This window comes from Cervus elaphus, chromosome 32, assembly GCF_910594005.1.
Source record: "Cervus elaphus chromosome 32, mCerEla1.1, whole genome shotgun sequence".
Lineage (NCBI taxonomy): Eukaryota > Metazoa > Chordata > Mammalia > Artiodactyla > Cervidae > Cervus > Cervus elaphus.
Window position 1 is genome coordinate 24,365,249 of NC_057846.1, and position 21,692 is coordinate 24,386,940.

Genomic DNA, 21,692 nt, shown 5'->3' on the forward strand with positions numbered 1-21,692 from the left:
GAACTAGTCACTCAGTCATGTCCAACTCTTTATGACCCGTGTGTGTGTGTGTGTGAACTAGTCACTCAGTCATGTCCAACTCTTTATGACCCATAGACTGTAGCCCACCAGGCTCCTCTGTCCATAGGACTCTGTGTGTGTGTGTGTGTGTGTGTGTGTGTGTGTGTGTGAACTAGTCACTCAGTCATGTCCAACTCTTTATGACCCATAGACTGTAGCCCACCAGGTTCCTCTGTCCATAGGACTCTGTGTGTGTGTGTGTGTGTGTGTGTGTGTGTGTGTGAACTAGTCACTCAGTCATGTCCAACTCTTTATGACCCATAGACTGTAGCCCACCAGGCTCCTGTCAATAGGACTCTCTGGGCAAGAATACTGGAGTGGGTTGCCATTTCCTTCTCCAGGGGATCTTCCCGTCTCGGGGATTGAACCTGGGTTTCCTGCGTTGCAGGGGGATTCTTTACTATCTAAGCCACCAGGGAAGAGCATCACTGTGAATTAATGCTACTCTTAGTGTTCAATATGGTCCAGGTTGAACTTTGGAAATCCTACAATTCTAGAATCCCTAAAGTTTTCCATTGAATGCAAAACAAAATATTATGGAAAAAGTAACAAATATCAATTTAATCTGTGCTCAGAAATGAAGCATTTTTTATTGACTGAATACACATCTGTATTTCTTATTTTTTATCATGATATAAAATTAAATATGTGCTTATCTGAGGTTATTAATATAAAAAAAGACCTCGTTTATTTTAAATGCTAAATAATTATATCTAACCCTCCCCAAAAGATGTCCAACTTATAAAGACCAAACCTAAATATTAAAATGTGAACTGGATTATCATAAAATGAATATGTACTGCTATTCAAAAGCATTCCGACTACTGTTTCATTAATTCTCAGCAAACCCTCAAAATGGATCTCCTCCTAAAACTATGGAACAAAGACTCAGAACTCTTAAATAAAAAAGGAGCTAGCTGGTCTCTGTACAGCAGATAAGTCAAACATGTGTTCCTTTTTCTCTTGTCCAAACATGAGTCTATGCATACTGAATCCGTTCACTAAATTAGCAAAATTATATCTGTTTTTAGCCTGAAAGAAGAGTGCCCTAAGTAACCAAGGGAAAGTAATCTTTTCCAGTTTTTCTTTTTTATCACTCCCATCAATTGATACAAAGGACATCAGGGAATAACTGAATGTCCTAAGAGGATTACATAAACAAATGAATGCACAAATGCTTCTCTTGTTTCTGCCATGTCATGAAAATGTAACACAATTCACTTGGCAGGTGAAGTATTATTAGAAAATTTCAAGACAGGTACAAGGTACTTGCACTCACCTCTTTTGAATTCTAATCCTCAACTTCATTTTAAAAACTGTGTCTCTCTCTCAATGTCATTTGTAGGCATTTAATAACAATAATTAGGAAAAGTTTTGTCCATCTTTATATCAGGCACTGTAACTATCTTACATGCCTTATTTTATTCACTCCTTATATCTAATCTTCCCATATATGTAGGGTTATTATCCTCATTTTGTGAATGAAAAACTTAGATTAAGAGTGATGAGGCTTTCCCAGGGTCCTAGGAAATGGCAGAGCTGGGGTTCAAACACCAGGAATTTCTGACTTTAGGTACCAACAAAATCCCATCAGTCTTACCGTTAGTATGACAAAGGTGCAGTCAACCAAATTTACTGTGAAAAGCCTGAAAAGACAAGTCAGTGCTATGCTGTCCATTTTTTTGCAGATCAGTATTCAGAAGGCGTGAATTAAGTGTTCATTCACATACAATAGCTTTTTTTTTTTAGTGTCAGGGTAGAAGGAAAAAAAAGAGACAGAAAACGCAAATACATTATAAGATTTAAATCACAGACAAAAACAGCTCTAGATTTTCCATCCAGTCCCAAGTGGAGTCTGGTCTGAAAGCGTCCAGACTGCAGTGCACAGGCGTGAGACGGATGCTTCCGCTGGGAACTGCCCTCTCTCCCAATCACCCTAGCAACTGAGGGGACCCCACCTGTGCCTGACTGCCGAGCCACGGTCTGGAGGGAAGGTGTCAAGGCCCAGGGAATCGCCAGATATTACCATCAGTTCAAAGTGAGACACCGAAGCTGCTCTACTCAAATATGGGAGAAACTAGAATTGGGTGAATTAGCAATTAAACATGCCTAAGTGAGATACTCAGGTGTTTATATTTCATGAATTCTTGGACTGTATATCTTTATGTATATTTCATATCATGACTTCTGAGATGTTCATGTTTTAATGTATTTTATTATATCCTTGTAAAAGAACGAAATTACTTAATACAGCTGATAGGTAACTAAAAAATAAGGTGAATTTTTAACTTCCAAAGGGAAAGGAGGGCATATTGAATAATCTCTTCTTTAAAAAAAAAATGCTTAGATAATAACATGAGTACATTTGCTATATTTATAATAATTTAACAATATAAGGGTTTACTGCATGTCAAGGACTTCATTAGGTGCTTACCTGTGTTAAATCATTTAAAGAACACAGGAATCATTTGATTTTCTTCCAAGCTTCACAAATGAGGCGGCAGAAGTTTAGATAAAGTAAGCAACTGGCCCTAGCCTTAGAGTGATTGAGAAGCACAGTGATTAAGTAGTCAGTCAACAGTTAAAAAGGGAGAACTGAGATGTGAATGAGCCAGTCTGATTCCAGAACTGTGGCTCTTCACCATCAGGCTATACAGTTATCATTAGCCACAGATTCACCGTCACACACACACGACCACAGCAAGGGTGCTGGGCATCACGGGTGTGGGTGGGGGCTGCCACGATGAGAGCCCACAGGCAGTTTCCCATTGTGGAGGTCAGAGTCTTTCCTAAACTTAGAGGACAATAAAGCAGAGAAGATTACAGGGCTCCGCTTGGTCACAGAGGTCCAGGGTCCAGTGCCTAAGCACTATTTTAATTGCAGATTCTAATTCAAATTATTCAATTTGAATAATTGAATATAACAAAATTCAAATAATTTCATTATTCTGAAAGCAGAGTGTAGATGGGAACAGACCATATTTCGGCAGAGAGATTTTTGCAGAGTGTTTATGAGAGTCCTGCAATGAGGGAGACCTGGGTTCGATCCCTGTGTCAGGAAGATCCCCTGGAGAAGGAAATGGCAACCCACTCCAGTACTCTTGCCTAGAAAATTCCATGGACAGAAGTCCATGGGGTTGCAAAGAGTCAGACACGACTGAGTGACTTCACTTTTCTTTATAAGAGTTCAGAGTAAGGTACCTCCTTAACCAGGGGCTCATCAGAATCTCATTTATTCTTTATAAGCGTCCTCGTTTCTGAGACAACCAACAAAGCAACTGCTAAGAAATCTGACCAGAACAGTTTTTATTCTTTCAGTCTTTACTCACTTATTCCTTATTCCTTCAGTCATTATTTCAGTCCTTATACACGTGTCACCATTCTTTTCCCCATCCTTCCTAGAGCCACAACTAGCATGCATAGATGGCTCTCTTCTGTAACTTAGTTATCTTAATTCATTCAAAAGAAATAAGTTTTCAAAATTCCATCATGAAGTACTTTAACACAGGAAAATAACTACTGAAGACTCCCAGGTATTGCTGGAAGTGAACCGACCTACTGTGTTCAGAGACCTACTATAGTTCTCAAAACTACACCAGTTCCATTTTTCTCAGTCCATGATCTTCTACCAAACCAGCTTTCAATAACTCCTACTTTTCTGCACACTGGGTTATAAATTCACTTTTCCTGAAACAACCAACAAAAACTATAAATACTTAAACTCTGGTTTTAAAGAGTTTTTTTGTTTTTTTTTTTTTAACACACACCCACAGTAATACTCCATTTGGCACATATATACATCCATACACTGACTTCCAATGATCTCCCTCTTGTCTTCAAATACCTCCCTCTCTGGGCCTATTTTTTGTTCCTCTTTCAGTGTCTGGGAGAGCAACAATGGCATGCAACCAACTAGATGATCTGTAAGCCTGGGCTGGGAGAGACAAAGAAGTGATAGCCCAGGGCTGCCACAGAGCTCCCTGCAGCCAGACGAGATCATCGGTGATGTACCAGAGGAAGCCAGTGAGATGGCGGTGGTGGAAATGACACCTTTCTTGTCAAAAGGTTAACAGTGCACAAGCAGCAGGCAAGGTAAGGATGCCGCTGTGTGATTCGACACTGTGCATTTTGAGCACAGAAGACAAGTTCAGACAAGCTTGGTATGTGTGCACCATCCAGCAATGTTATAAGAATCATTTCTCAGCTTTAATGAAACGTGACGGAAACAAGAGATGGCCCAGTTTTTCCAATCTCAAGAATATGATGAAGACATTTTCAGGGGGAGTTTGTTAAAAGCTGAAAAATTTGAAAGAAGCCGGAAATCTGGAGCTATTAAATAAAAATATTTATCATTCCAAACATACTCTCTAGGATTTCAAAACTACCACCAGATGTCACTATGGAAACTGATTTTAAATGTGCGTACAGTGGAAAAATAGAGCTGAAGGAAAAAATACAATGTAACTGTTCAAACAGCTTGACCAATGTGGCTGAAAATACAGCTCACAGCAAAATTTCTTTCAAAAAGGTTTCATTCATGTCCATATATTTAAACAGGCCCATGATTAGACAGGTACTGATGGTGTCTTCCTTACACAGTCCAATTATTTAAAGGCTGTAGGGTACAGTATTAGTTGCTCAAGTAAATGGCCCCAAAGTAAATAAAGGTTTCCAAAAAGAACTCCTTTCTGCTGCCCATCCCTGATGGCTAATGGCCCGTTAACTTGAACACTGGCCTTGGACAGGAACGTCCAGCAGTCTCCCCAGTTGCCACCGGTCGGCAAGATGCTTTCAACACGGCAATCTTTCAGGCAAAAATAAAGTAGTATGTAATCACTATAATGCCCAAAATAATTTAACTGATTCAAATTTCCATGGCCAGAGAGTACCTTTTCTTCCTGGAATTTTCCTATTTTCTTGGTTTAACAGGTGTTGGCCCCATATCAAGTTCTAGTGCCAAAGCTTTCAACAAAACCATGCTATTTCAGCTTCTTTAGCTACTCCAACTAAAAAATACTATAATCAGCAACAATCTGGCAACATAAACTTGCAAACCCTATCCTCATCTCTGATATACCATATTATCACACCTTTTTTTTTAACTTCTCTGCAACCAAGCTTATGGCAGCAATTGTATGAAAAGCTTCTTAGTCAACCACCAGAAAAATGTCAACGTAAAATGTAATTTTTGATGATATTTTCCCTGAAGGCAACAAGGGGTTGACCTTTCTTTTCTCCATTTCTGTAGTCTTACCATAAACAGAGTAACTCTTTTGGAACTAAATGATTTCTCAAATGTAAAAACAACGCTCACTTAAAAAGAACAGCTATCTTCTACAGACTAGAGATACAACAGCTATGCTTCTGCAATTAATCTGCAAATGGCCACTCCATTTTTTTCTGCTCATTATGGAAAAATCAGAAGTCGCTCAACTGTCATATTAAATAGTAATGTGCTACAAGGCATTAGTCTTTAAAGAGTCAACGATAAACTCTCCCCTAAAAACTAAACCTTTTGAGGGCATGGATTTGTTGCCTGCTTTGTTCAGGGCCTGGTAAAGGGGTGCTTATTAAGCATGTGTTGAAAAATAGATGTTCATCGAAAAACAAGGTAAGGATGAAAAACAAGTCCCAAACAAGAGTAACGTAAGGAAATATGACAGCTAAAGGTCATGCGGGGTTCTGCGGAGAATCCTGGACCAGAAAAAGCACACTGGATAAAAATCAAAGAAACTGAGTAAACTGGGCCTTAGTTGACAAGAACATATTGACATTAGTTTGTTAATTATAACAAATAGACAATAATAGGGGAAACTGTGCGGGACAGGGGACACTAGCTGCTCAACTTTTCTGTAATCTACCGAAGTTTTTCAAAAGATGTCCATCAGGGATAATTAATATGCAATTTGTTTCTTCTTTAAGTGATAAAACTTTTCTGAATTTTGTTTTTAATCTCATTTTCATTAAACACAAGATTGAGACTGATAATGTTATGAATACCATACCTTGAGAGATCCTAGAGTGTCCACAGAAAAAAACCTTGTTATGTTGGGCTAAAGATTTAAACAGCAATCCAATTATTTATCTGTTTACATTGTAACTTCTAAATTTACTGTAAATATTGAAAGATTTGCTGTCACTTAAGTTTTGCCTTGATAACATTAATGTGAAATGGTGATAAAACGGAGTTTCTTGATATAAAAAGCTCTATTTCTGAAATTCAAAGACTCTTTAAAATGACTATACCAACCTGACACGCAATAGTATCTAACAAATGAAAACCCTTTAGTTCTTTTAGAAACATTAAGTACAGTAGATTATAATATAAATGTATAATATGTATATATTTAATGTTTCTGCCTGTTTTGCATTGGTTGGCAAAATTGCATAGTTACTGCTGACTAAAATACAGGAACAAATGAGATAAGAGTCTGTTAAAGGCATTTCAGATGCTAAAATGGCTATACAGTCCACCTAGGGAAAGACACAGAAAAAATGTTTTTGGTAGTCAAATAAAAGTTTCATACTTCCTTTCGCCTCAAGTATATAAGATATTATCATGTATTTTTACTGGTGTTGGTAAGTATGAAATATAAGGAAAATATAGACAGAGTCATGTTTAATAGTTTGTCTTGCAGACAAAAATTCTCTGCAAAAAAAAAAAAACTTATAAAAAGAAAGTAATACATAATTAAAATTTTAAATGCTCGAGACCACACAAATAGGATAAATATCCCATGCTTTTGATAAATTTAAAAAAGGTCAAGATGAGTCCACCAAGAAGCAACCCCCACAGGCCAAGCAAGCCCCTAGGCACACATCAGCATACAGCACAGGCCAATGTGTACCACTGTCCCCTCACGGCTAAAAAGAGTAAGTCCTGTCGCAAAGGCGAACGATATGGTACCGACCGCTACCATCACCCAGTCTTCCAAAAGCAGGAGCTCGCCGTGTTATTTTGTGAGAAGCCATTTGTGACTAAGAACACAGCAAAGTCAAGTGAAATGGTAATGATGATGGTGGTATTGTTATAAAACAGCAAATCCATCTATTATATAGAGTTCACGATACACCAGCTACGATTTCAAGCATGTCTCAAGTCTTTTCATCTTTACAGAAACTCTAAAAAGTGGGTAATAGAGTTAGAAACTCTAAGAAGTGGGTAGTTAGTTAGTTTAATAGAGTTAAATAGAGATGAGGAAACAATGTCTATTTCAGATGAGGAAACAATGTCAGCCACCTGCCCAAAGTCACACAGTTAAGTTTATTACTGGTGGAACTGGGGCTCAATCCCAAAGAGTCTGGCTCCAGCCATTCTGTGATATGTCTGAGTCTCTGGCTGTGTCCTCTGATTGGAGAAACGCATGAAGGCCACTGAACACAGCCTGCCATTTCCTGGGAAAGTCCTGTATTCATCAGAATGCACAAATGGAGAGACCAGATGGAAAAAACTGGCTTTGTTGTTTTCCCAACATTTGGGGATCTAGGAAAAAGATCTGAAGCTGCAAAAACCTCGCTGTTCTGTGTCATTAAAACATTAAGCATGTTTCATGAGGGCACAAAAAGGGGATGTGGCTAATTTATTATGGTACATATGAAACAGCTTTAAAAAATGGTATGTCTATTAATCACAAGGAACAGTGTCAACAATATACAGATTGAGCAAAATTATAAATCTTTATAAAACTGTATATATAGAGTACAACCTTGCTTTGGTTTAGTTCTATTTCAAACACCAGAAGTACAAACACAGAAGTATATGCCCAGTGTGGGGGCAGGGGGGAAGGTCCAGAATAAACAAAGGGACAGAGGGACAATAAAGGAAATCAATGAATTAAAAAAATGTTTAACTGTAAATTTCCCTAACCATGAATTTTAAGTCATATTTAAAATGCATACAATCAAAAGCCAAGTCAAACTTAAGTACCAACAGTCCTTTAAGTTTTGCTAGTATAACCTTCTTTCACTTTCTCTTTATAGCTTAGATATACTTTCATCTCTTTCATTTAATTTGAGTCAATGGATAACAACTGACAGCTTCAATGATTCAATATTCAAAAGTATTTATTAATATATATGAAACTACTTAACAGTGCCAGACGGAAGTACAACTTTATGAAACAAATTACATTACAATGAGAACTAAAAAACAAACGAACGAACAAGACTACTTGAAAGTCTTTTTTATTATATATAGGAAATTATATAAGTATATTGCATTGAATTAGATCATAAGTTAACAATTAAAGGGAAAGCGTCTTATGCCGTAACTGTCAATCTGTTTTTTCATTATTTAGATTGCCTATTTAAATCATTTTAATTAAACTGTATATCTATCAACTCTTTCAATTAAAACTGCTGCAGTAACTTTAAAATCAGCTGAGGAAGCTTTTTGACTTGCCAACTTACTAAAACATATTAATTAAAGTTCATAATCAGATTTTAAGCATCATGTTTCAAGTCCAGGGATTGCTTTAGCTTTGCAAAGAGTCATTCCCATGGCAAGCCCTGCTAAATCATGTTTTTATGCTTTGTGGAAAATGGTTCCAAGTTCTGATTTCCATGTCAGAATCATTAATATTGTTAATGAGGGCTTTCATGGATAAGCTCGTTTAAAAAGGATCATCCTTGGGTATCAAACGTATCATCTGAAGACATACTACTGCGATAAAACTATGTACACCAGACAGCCTTTGGGGGGATTAGGATCCAGAGGATGCATATCACACACCAACGGCTCTGCTTCTTGCGGTTTGTTTCACATTTTCAAAAGTTTTCAATTTCAATGTGGATTACTTTTTCCGTCTTATGGTTACTGGATGCACACTCAGCATATGGTTTATATGTGCCACTTTGTTGAATCCTCACAATTATTCTGCAAGCTCGACAGCCTCTCCTCATCTTCCATATGCAGACAGAGGGTTAGAGCTGAAAAATCACTGGACCAAGGCCATCATCACAGTACAGATTCATCAATGAATTAAAGAATTCCCTTAGTCTTAGTCACCTAAGCACTTACATTCACTAACCTGTCTAAGCCTCAAAAGTTGAGTAAGTTTCCTTAAGTTACCCAACCAGTTGCAGAGCAGTGAGAATCCAACACCTGGCTGACTAGTCCACAGCTGAAACTCACAGCCACCAGGGGGCTCCCTTCTGCTTTTCCTGTTCTTACCGGGTGAAGAGATGTGATTTAACTGGCACAGCCAACTCTTCAAGCCGCAGTTCTTTCCTCAAAAGCCTGGGAAGGTGATCTTCATGGGCTTTCCTGGCGGCTCAGTAGTAAACAGAATCTGCCTGCCAATGCAGGAGATGCAGGTTTGATCCCTGGGTCAGGAAGAGCCCCTGGAGAAGGAAATGGGAGCCCACCCCAGTATTCTTGCCTGGAGAATCCTATGAACAGGGGAGCCTAGCACGCTCCAGTCCATGGGGTCACCAAGAGTTGGACTTAGCGACTAAACAGCAACCAGGTGATCTTCATAAATCTGTCTCTATTGATGGAAATAAAAAGTCGACACATCAAAAGTTTACCATCACCTGCCCACAGTGGGAGGAATGAAAAGAATTAAAGTATAAAGGATCGAACCCGTGTCTCTTGTGTCTTCTGCATTGGCAGACGGGTTCTTTACCAGCTGACCACCACGGGCTTCCCATAAACCCAACTAAATGTGGGCCAAACGGATCCCCACACAAAGTTCAAGGATCCCATGTGACTAAGTTTAGGATAAAAAAGGGAAAAGGATAGAAAAAAGAATTCACACGGTTCTGTATCCATCAAATTAGTATATTTATCATGTCATCTTGTTACACAGAAGTGCAGACTTTACACTAAATGAAGCATAAACTTATAGGCATTGTAATTACTGAATATCACTGTAAGAATATCATAACTGAGTTAGCTGTGAATGTGCTGTCATTAATCTTCAACTATTGAGAGGTAGAGATGGAGTTCTAAATCTTAAAAGCAAGTTGTAAACATTTTGTGTCAGATAAAAGCTGATTGTTTTAATAAAACTCTCCTTTGGAAAAGAAATCTTGGTGACATCTTAATCCAGACTCCAATACTTAAGAAAACCTATACCAATATCCAATACTTCAGTAACAGATTAAAAAAAAAAAAAAAAACTGTACTGTACAATACTGGTTTCATCAAAAAGGATTTACTATCTTTTAAGGTGGCCTGGATCTTGCTAGAAATTACTCTGGAACCTGGTATTACTGATTTATACCTTCTTTCATTCATTCAACAAACACAGGGTTCCTAAAATGGCCAGGCCTAGAAAGAAGTAACTAAAGAAACCAAGAAAAGTAAAACAAATTATTATGGGAAAGGCAGTTAAACAAAATAGTAACGTATTTCTTCAAACTGCCTTTTTGAGAAGAGCAACATAGTATTTTAATGACTAGTTATCGGAACATTTATTTTCTATTATTTTATCTCTTGCACAAAAGTCATGCAAATCCATTTTTAGGTTGTCAGTGCCTGACTGAATTTTAGGATGCAACATGTAATATATGATTTTTAAAAATAAATTATGACATTAATTCCATTTCTGAGAAAAGATAGGGAGAAGATGTATATATACATTAAGACTGGTAGATTACAGGGTAAGTGAAATTTTTCTTGTGTTCACATTTTCTAATTTTTCTACAAGAACTACATATGTGTTGCATAAAAATCCTTCTTTTAGCCCACATGTATAAAGGATTAATCCAAAGTGTATCAACTAGAACTTGAGAAATTTCAGAAATGTAAAAGCAACCTTTAAAAGTTAAGAGTGACTTCGAGGTTTTCTTAAGCCGGGCAACAACTGCCTGAAACACTTGTACAGCAAAGTGTCCTCCAACATGGAGAAGACAAGGGACTATTCAAGGATTCAAATGTCAGTTGAGAGGACTACGCCTCATGCCAAACTCCTTAACGCACTCCCTTGCTAAAGAAGGAATGGAATGAGATTCCTCGGCTACAGTCAAGTATTACAGTGGCCACTGTATAAACACAGCTCTTTCCAAAACAGACAGTTGTCTCCGGAGTCCTGCAAGGCACCAGGCCGGGAGAAGAGCAAGCGTTCCTTTTCCTCAGGACTGTTTAGGTTTCTAGAAAACAGATTCTAAACGCAGAAAAGTGCAACTATTTTTCTTAAAACCTGAGACCCACATGCAGTTCAGCGACCCACATGCCATTCAGCTATGCAAAGGGTACATGTGTTTTACATGATCTGAATCCTAGTTGAAGCAAATAAAAACCCCTGTACTGTATAAATCTCCCCCTTTCCTAGCTACTCCAGGCAGCATTTTCCTTTACTTTTGATCCGTGAATGAAACAAACCTGTTTCTCTATTAAATTCCATTTTAATAATAAAGCAGTTTTCAAGTTAAAAAATTCAAAGCAATGTACAAATTCAAAAGCTATACTTTAGAGGTAATATTCAGCTACTTTTAATACCCAATTTGCTGCCAAACCCCAGTCTCTAAAAGAACTCACGATGCAGGTGAAGCTTACCTAGTTGCAAACTCACTCACTGCCACTAACTTAGGATAAACTGCGGGTAAACTGTGTTTTATACTGACAAATTAAATCAAACACCTATAAATAATGACCTAAACTCATTACAAGATTTGATGAGACCTTACTAAGAATACTAAGGCAAAATATCAATTTGTATTATACATAATCCCTTCCCTAACTTCACCTATTTTCTGAATTCACATTTCTTTAAATGAAGAAAAGGTATTAGGAAGGGACTTCAGTGGATCAGAAGATTCCTAATTTGATTTTTTTTTTTAAATCACAAAAGACAGGGGAGGAATTATATAGTCTGCACTATGCTAAGCAAATAGGAAACAAACTTCATGAAGTGCTCTGAAACACTGGGAACAGTAATCCGTTACCTTAGAGATGATGGAGACATAATTCTTACGGGAGAGGCTATACAAGAGTAGATGGATGGGGTCTCAAATAGCTATCATGTGTCTGCACTAAAAAAAAAAACTCAAGCAGAGAACTGAATTTGGGAAAACAATTAACTGTATAGAATAAATAACCACAGTAGTTCTCATATTACTTTTTTTCTTAACTTCATCTGAGATCAAAGTTGTTCTTTAAAAAAGTAGTAATGAACATTTCATTAACAAGTGCAACATTTTCTTCTCTAGTTCTCCTAACCACTGCTAAAAAGTGGGGGACAACAGAAGATACATGAAATACTATGAAAATAAGTACGGGGACATCATGTAGCCATAGATATTAGAAAAGTATATACAATCTAATTAGAAGAAATACAGTCAAAAGTGCACAATAATTAATTATAGCATTCTGTTGTTCAGTCTCTCTGTCGTGTCCATGTCCTTGCAACCCCATGGACTGCAGCACACCAGGTTTCCCTGCCTTTCAGAGTCTCCTGGAATTTGTTCAAAGTCAAGTCCATTGAGTTGGTGATGCCATTCAACCATCGCATGCTACTCATAATTAACTAGTAAAACAGTTACTGAAACGTCTCAGAGACGATATAAAAACATAAAATAATACAAATAAAACCTTCTTGATTAAAGGTACAACCGACCAAACGTACACAACACTAAAAACACATCTCCCTTAATAGTTAAGTAAATCATAATCTAATACAATGGAAGTTTTTCACATTTTGTTTTGAAAATTATCTTTACTTTCCAAAATTCTTCACCTCCCCCCACAAAACTAAATACAAATTCAAAATGCAAGGGGGGGGAGCATGAGACATAAACATTACTGGCATTTCTAAAAAACCTCAACTATTCCTAGCACATGACAGAATATCAGATAAGTTCAAAGGAAAGAGGCCAGATGTTCTCTTATCAACTCTGTCATTTTTTAAATGATTTTTTAAAAAGAGATTCAATCTTCAACTCCTGGATAGATCTGTCTCTTCATCCAACCATTTATGAAAGAGGTAGTAAAGCAATCATATCTTTTCCAGTTATTTTACTTTTTGGTTGATTTTCTATAACAAGCTATTTGTTAAAATCTGAAAAAATTTATAAATGATCACTTTATAATCTGGTAACTTCTCAAGCCTAACTCACAGATCCAGTAAGCTAACCCATTTACTTCTAACTATATCAATTAATGGAAATAATACATATGTATTTCCCAAATGATCTAAGTACCAAATCAGAAAAGCAAAATAATTGTGTTTGTAAATTTAGTCTCAACTAACTATTGAAGGAATTTTAAAGATGTTCACTTTACTAGCATATTCTGAAATAATGCTGGCATAGCCATGCCTTTAATTATTGTCTTTAAAAGAGAAATATAACCCAACAGACTAACCTAATCTGTTCAAAAGAAATTGCAAGGGGTGAAAATAAAAGACAGATTCCTTTAGCAGAACTGATGTTTTCTAATAGGGAAAAACAGCTAATTCAAAGATTCAAAGAAGAGAACTCATAATAACATAACCATGAGATCTGAATTATATTTGTGACTATTGATGATACCATCATAAATCATTTAACATGCTTCCATGAAGCCGTCATTTCTGCAGTGATTCTCTCCTCATCTACCACTTTTCCCCGGGCCCTCAACCCCCACTTCTCTGGAAGAAAACATAATGGGATCCATAATCCCAAATACCTCTACAAAGGCACAGGGAGGCAGTTGACTTCCTAAGTAAACAGCATTTTACAAACTTTCATAGTACTTAGTTACTTTAAACCATCAAACCAAAGTAGATAAATAAAGAATTAAAAAACAAGTGATAAAAATCACCCAATTCAACCCTCTAACTTTACAGATGAGGAAGCCATGATCGAGAGATTAAAGACGTGTCATTAAGCTGCAGAGCTTGAATCAAAGCCCTAAGTGGACCCCCATCTCCTGAAACCCCAACCTACCTTCAAGAGCAGTACCTAGTAGAGAAATGAAGGGCTGTCTTAACCCAAATTCCAGTGGGAGTGAAATGTGGCTTCTGGTTTGTGGGAGAAGACTGGTTCAGGAATAGCAAGCGTCAGTGACACAATCTCAAGGTTAACCCTGCTACTGCTGCTGCTGCTAAGAAACTTCAGTCGTGTCCGACTCTGTGCGACCCCATAGACGTCAGCCCACAAGGCTCCCCCGTCCCTGAGATTCTCCAGGCAAGAACAATGGAGTGGGTTGCCATTTCCTTCTCCAATGCATCAAAGTGAAAAGTGAAAGTGAAGTCACTCAGTCGTGTCCGACTCTTAGCGACCCCATGGACTGCAGCCTACCAGGCTCCTCCGTCCCTGGGATTTTCCAGGCAAGAGTACTGGAGTGGGGTGCCATTGCCTTCTCCGAGGTTAACCACTAGAGAGCTTGAAATACTCCTAGCCCAACCTTACCCCGCTCTCCACGACTCTGACTTAACCACACTTCCCAAGCACTGACGGAGGGTATTATTCATTTCAGAACCAGAGAGGGCGACGGGATTTTCAGACAATGTAGGCTCTGCTCTTCAAATCCATCACTCTAAAGTATACTAGTCTTCAAGCAATATAATCAATCATTCTTACAGTGTCCTTGTTAACGGTCCCAACTCTGCACTTCAATAAATGTGTGACTGATGGTTATGTTTCACAATGCCTCAGTTTCCTGACATATAAAACGGGGAGGATAGATGTGTTTCAAGGATGACTTGATTAGTATTAAAAAATACAGGCAATGACTACTACGAAGTCCATACTGATGCTTGAGAAGCTACAGCCAAGCCAAGATTTAGGAAGATTCTTACAGAGGTGAAAAGTGAAAGTGAAAGTCACCCAGTCATGTTTGTGACCCCCATGGACTATACAATCCATTGAATTATCTAGCCCAAAATACTAGAGTGGGTAGCCTTTCCCCTCTCCAGGGGATCTTCCCAACCCAGGGATCGAACCCAGGTTTCCCACATTGCGGGCAGATTCTTTACCAGCTGAGCCACAAAGGAAGCCCAAGAATACTGGAGTGGGTAGCCTATCCCTTCTCCAGCAGATCTTCCCAACCCAGAATCGAACCAGGGTCTCCTGCTTTGCAGGCGGATTCTTTACCAACTGAGCTATCAGGGAAGCCCAAAGTTGCTCAGTCGTGTCCAATTCTTTGAGGCCCCATGGACTACACAGTCCATGGAACTCTCCAGGCCAGAATACTGGAGTGAGTAGCTGTTCCCTTCGCCAGGTATGACACCTTAATCCCTAACTTTGTACTTTACAAGGATGCTACCATGACTTCAGAGACAAACTAGCGAACAGAAGCCACATGATGTTGAAGTAGTGCTTGAAGCAAAATATTAGAATCACTTGAAGACCAGGTGACTGAACCACTCTGAGTGTCCTGAATGGGATACTGCAGAGCAGGGGACTACAGCAGACTGCTGGGTCCACACTTTACACAGAGGCACATCAACAGTACAAAAAAATCCGTTACATGTTTGCATCGAGACTGCAGAAGCGGTCACTGAGGCCTGTCATAAACCAGAGCCCCAGTAAAGAACAGAGTTACTTTTGGAAGATGCTCTACAGTCTCATTTCAAATATGATGTGATTATCAAAACTAGAGAAAAATCAAATTAGAACACATGATTACTAAAAAGAATTTGAAGACTAAATAAACTATATATTATAGTTAATCCCTTTGTCATCAAAGGTATAAAACTGTTAGTATCACATGCAGATAAGGGACATTAGAGGATCTCTTTGTCTAAGTTAAGACTTAAGTACAGGAAGATGAAGCAGAACCCTCCCAAGATTCTTTTCAAAGGTTCATTAATTTTACTTCTAAACTGCAAAAAACTGTTGCTGTTGTTTAGTCGCTAAGTTGTATCTGACTCTTCTGCAACCCACAGACTATAGCCCACCAGGCTCCTCTGTTGATGGGATTTCCCAGGCAAGAATACTAGCGTGGATAGCCATTTCCTTCTCTAGGGATCTTCCCCACCCAGGGATTGAACCTGTGTCTCCTGTATCGGAAGGTGGATTCTCTACTGCTGAGCCACCAGGAGAAGCTCAAAAGTATCTCTAATTCAGACTTTTTATGATGTATAAGCACAAAGAAAAACTCCTTTGAAATTAAAAACTTGCTTCTGAAAGAAATCAGCTTCCTTTTAATGGTAGTTTTTAAGCTGTTAAAACAGCAATCTTATTTAAAGGGTTTATATCCAAGAGAAAAGTCTATTGCCAGAGAGGAAAACAGGTTTGGCACACCATCAAAACCGAAAGGAGCCTTTTTCTTTTTTATTTATTTATTTTAATTGGAGGCTAATTACTTTGCAAAATTGTGGTGGTTTTTGCCATACATTGACACGAATCAGCCATGGGTGTACATGTGTTCCCCATCCTGAACCCCCCTCCCTCCCCATCCCATCCCCCAGGGTCATCCCAGTGCACCAGCCCTGAGCACCCTGGCTCATGCATCCAACCTGGACTGGCGATTCATTTCAAATATGATAATATACATGTTCCAATGCTATTCTCCCAAATCATCCCACCCTCGCCTTCTCCCACAGAGTGCAAAAGTCTGTTTTTTACATCTGTGTCTCTTTTGCTGTCTCGCATATAGGATCATCATTACCATCTTTCTAAATTCCATACATATGCGTTAGTATACTGTATTGGTATTTTTCTTTCTGACTTACTTCACTCTGTATAATAGGCTCCAGTTTCATCCACCTCACTAGAACTGATTCAAATGCATTCTTTTTAATAGCTCAGTAATATTCCATTGTGTATATGTACCACAGCTTTCTTATCCATTCGTCTGCTGATGGACATCTAGGTTGCTTCCATGTCCTGGCTATTGTAAACAGTGCTGCGATGAATACTGGATACACGTGTCTCTTTCAATTCTGGCTTCCTTGGTGTGTACGCCCAGCAGTGGGATTGCTGGGTCATATGGCAGTTCTATTTCCAGTTTTTTAAGGAATCTCCACACTGTTCTCTATTGTGGCTGTACTAGTTTGCATTCCCACCAACAGTGTAAGAGCCTTTTTCTTCTTTTCTTCCTTGACACCAGTGATTACCAGCTATCACAGAGGTCCTCAAGGAGCCAGGCATAAAGCTTGGACGAGCAGAAGAATTCACAGTGGGACTTCCGCAGGGTACAGCAGCACGTGGTATGGAAAAAAGAAGCCTCAGAAGCAAACGGGGAGGGCAGGCAAGCTGGACCTCTGCTGGGGGAGGCAGGGTCACGCCCTTCTCTGGCCTGAAGGTGCATCCCACCAGTCACCTCCAGCCACATTATCTTCTTTGTGAAAAGACAAACTTTTGAAAGACTTTTTAAATTAACTTTTTTTTTTTAAAGGTCTCAATGGAACCTCTCAGATGGTAAAGTAGCTGCCTTCGATGAAGGAGACCTAAATTCGATCCCTAGGCTGGGAAGATCCCTTGAAGAAGGAAATGGCCAGCCACTCCAATATTCTTGCCTGGAGAATCCCATGGACAGAGAGGAGCCTGGCGGGGCTACAGTACCTGGGGTCAAAGGAGTCAGACACACTGATCAGCTAACACACACACACACACACACACGCCCCACATACGCGCACACATGCACACGCACACATGCACAGACTGAATCTTCATGCAGATGAACTAGATCCAGTCCCAGACACACTGATCAGCTAACACACACACGCACACACACGCACACACACAACCTTCATGCAGATGAACTAGATCCAGTCCCAGACACACTGATCAGCTAACACACACACACACACACACACACGCACACACACATGCGCGCACACACACACACACACGCACACACTGAACCTTCATGCAGATGAACTAGATCCAGTCCCAGACTAAGGTTCCACTGTACGGTGTGTTTAGGGCTTCTCTGCTTGGCACCATGAAATGAGTGATGGGTGTTTGAGGAAGGCCAGACCTGCGGCTATGCGACGGAAAAAGAGTGCTTGTGTAAATTTCCTGCTGGCCCCCAGACAAGACTCAGCCGCTACTGTGCCTATCACCCAGAAGGCACCTGCATTCCACACCTGCACATTTCCAGGCACAGAAGGTGGAAATGATACTTGGCCCACTTTCAGCAGAATGAAATCACTAAGAAACTTCTTCAGGAAACTTCAAATAATTACCAAGCGTTTTCCCAAGCAATCAACATCCTTTCACAAGTGAACGATCACATGTTAATCATTAACTTTTGAGGGGAGAAGGGGTAACTAGGGGTAAGGGGGAAGAGGGGTAAATGGAAAAAAAACAAAAATTACAGGTCCCATTACCCCACTAATAGTAGAGGCAGCACAGTGAAACACTTTCAGGCAAATCATCTGTATATGACAAAAAAACTGAACAAATTAAAAAAAAAAAACCCTTTTGGATAGGGTACCGTATTAAATAAAGGAGGCGTGGTTTCCGTTTACTATTCTGAGTTTTGACTAACTGAAAATGTTGATCTCATTATTTTTGGCAACTTCTTTTATGTCCAGAGTCAAGTCGTGAATTTTAGGAATGCAGCAGGCAAGCTCCGCTTGTGCATGAAATACTGTATCTAAGAGGATGAAAGTCAACCAGTGCCCTAATCCCCTGGGCAAGAAAGGTAAGTATAGAGCCGGAGTCTCAAAGCCAGAAATGACGGAGGAGTCACCGAGAATCACATTCCTGTCTTATCTGGCTTGACTTTGATTCACCTCACCTTGCTTTCAACACAGGAAGGGCAGTCCAAGGGCATTCCCCTCAGATCAAACAAAGCATTCTGAATCAGCAGAGGCAGACATGTGAGCTCTTCTCAAGGGGAAAGGAAGAACAAGCCTGACATTTCATGAATGAATAAGCTGTAATGAAGCATTTTGGTCTGTGTCCTTACATAAAATTTCAAAGAGCTGCTAGAATATGGGACTGCAACGGAAAGCGTTAACCACTGTAAGAGAGGCAGTTAACCGCAAAGTTAAACACCCACGTTTTTTAGTAAGAACGTCAAATACACGAAGACCTGCAATTTCGTATTTCAAAGGAAAAATCTGCAAAAAGATTTCCTTAAAATCACAGATTTTGCAACCAGCAAATAACGGCCTGGCTTCAGTGCCTCCGGCTATTCCTTACGTGAGGATTACACAGTCAACATTTAAAAAAAAAAAATCCAGTTAACTTTTCTTTTGAACACAACTTCTTGACCTTTTTGAAGCATTTAGCTAGTAACTTTCCAACCAGTAACATTTGGCCAGTATAACGCTTTCTACACATAGGATGTTGTGACGATAACAGAAATCTGCTTTCCAGAAAGCCAACACACACTTGGTTACTTATGCAGTGAAGACTTTGGGTTAACTTTTACCATAGGCTATTTTATTTGTTTCAAATTAGGTAAGAAACATTATTTTCTCGAATAAAAAAAACACTGGCAGACTCGGAATTCTCTGATCCACTTGGCAGGTTGCTTGGTAACTTATCCAAGTCCATTTTGAAGCAGGCTTCCCAGGTGGCAAGAGTGGAAAAGAAACTGCCTGCCAACGCAGGAGGCGTAAGGGACGTGAGTTCGATTCCTGGGTTGGAAAGATCACCTGAAGAAGGGCATGGCAACTCGCTCCAGTATCCTTGCCTAGAGAATCCCATGGACAGAGGAGCCTGGCTGACAATGGTCCATAGGGTTGCAAACACTTGGAAACACTGTAACAACTTAGCATGTACACACATCCATTTCAAAACACCCAGGCTGTGGGAATCTGCTGTAAGGAAGTCTACTTCCCTTGATGAAAGAGAGTGCAATGTACCACCTCCCGCCCCCCCCCCCCCCCGCAAAAAAAACCCTACTAAAATAAATGAATCAACCTCAGATCCCTACTCTACCTCCGTTGACTCTCTGACTCACTTACGACAATCCCTGAAGCTAGAATTCAAATACATACAGGAAGGAAGCACTGGGAAATGGAGCCCCAAAGAGCTGTAATCAACCAACTGTTCCATTAAAACAGACAACTACTGTCTGGTTTAGAAAAATAATGTAATTTTTACTTCCAGATGATTAAAGATGCATCCATTCAGTACTGTCGCCTTTAGAACAACTCCCCCACAATGCATAAGGCATTGTGCACATAACTATTGGTGAATTTTCTCCTCCACCTAAATTCTGAAGAAACCACGTAAAGACTTCTCTGCATACTTCCTCCCATCTTTATCATTTCATTGGTAAATTAGACTCTAAAAGTAGAGTCATAGACTCGTTATGATTTACTGCAGTTATAGGTATGCAACAGGAAGCTAACAAAAAATAGACATTTGTGGATTTCCAAATGAGTGTTCTTTTTTCCAAGGGCTCAATAAAATCACCTTGGCATATTTAAATCAATGTAGTAACCTCATAACATCCAGGTCTAATCTGTTTAAATGCAGTACTCTGCCTCAATTACAAATCAAATGTTAATATTTTATTCTCAGATCGACTGCCTAAGTCATTATCTCAAAACTTTGGTTTTCTAAAAACCTATTCTTCACACAATTCTCTTTGAACAGAATCCTGTGTCTTTTATCAGCGTCAAGAGCTGTTCCCAGGTATTTAATTTGAGTTAATAGCTGTCAAGGAATTGCTTGTTGCCTGATAACAGAGCTTGGATAATCTGTTCTCATATCATCCCATGAATAAGTTAATTTGTTTAATTCGATCCCTATGCTGCTGAGTATATATTAACTATGGATGTGTGTTAGTGAATTAATTTACAAGGACCACTCAGGGAAGGAAGAGAGAACTTGTATTCTTGGTTTTAACAGCAAAATCACAGTTTTTATTTGAAAAGCCTCACAACAGCTAACATTAGAAACTCATACTAAACATATGCTTTTATAGAGGAAGCAGATCAAGTGAAATAAAAAGTAAAGTCTCATTTTAGAGTTATTTTCCACCCCCCAGGAACTTTAGCACACAGCAGACATACATTTAAAAAAAAAAGAAAGAAAGAAAGAAAGAAGCATTAAGATGCCACTGGGGAGAAAGAGCTTTTAAAAAAAAAAAAAAGCTGAATTAAATCAGAGTATAGTCTCAAAAAGTTGGCTTGTAAAAATCAGAATCTTCAAACACACCAGAAATATAGCCACAAAATAACAATCACCATTTCAATTATCATAGTTCCTTGAATGAAGTAAGTTTTTTGGACTAACAATATTGGCATCTTTTGGGTTTTTGTTTTTAAACACAGACTGTCAGCGGCAGCGAAAATGCAGAGAGAGGAACTCTCTCAAACTGCTGATGAAGCTTTCATTTCTGGATTAATATGTGGCAATTTGTTCTGTATCAAAAAGTTTCTAAAATTTTTATTTCCTCTGACCTAGTAATTCCACTTCCTGCAATTCATGCTAGGGCAACAGAGAAACAATACACACACAAGGAAGTAATTTTAAAGTATTCAAAAATTGGGTATTGTTATACATATGACCATTAACCTCTGTGATGGCATACTACTTTACCAAGAATCAAGTTCTCTAGATTCACAGATTAGAATATTTAAAAATTTTTAAAGAATATTTAAAAATCATAAAAGGATATGAATATTGAAAGAAAGTCAACATAGGGATATGTACGGTTTACGTTAACTTTTTAAAAAAATCCAGCACTTGGAGTTGTAGAGGCATGGGTGTATACAAGTTAGGAAAACATTTCAGTGATGCTCTAAAGAGTAGAACTTTTAAGAAGTGTTTTCTCTTTATAATAGCCTACATTT

The 21,692-nt window shown here is 38.8% G+C and overlaps 1 protein-coding gene across 6 annotated transcripts in view; it reads right to left on the reverse strand.

Annotated features, from left to right (window-relative positions):
- Positions 1-21,692, reverse strand: part of FAT1 (FAT atypical cadherin 1) — a 122,086-nt gene that overhangs the window by 63,034 nt on the left and 37,360 nt on the right. The gene's annotated exons all lie outside the window — the stretch shown is intronic.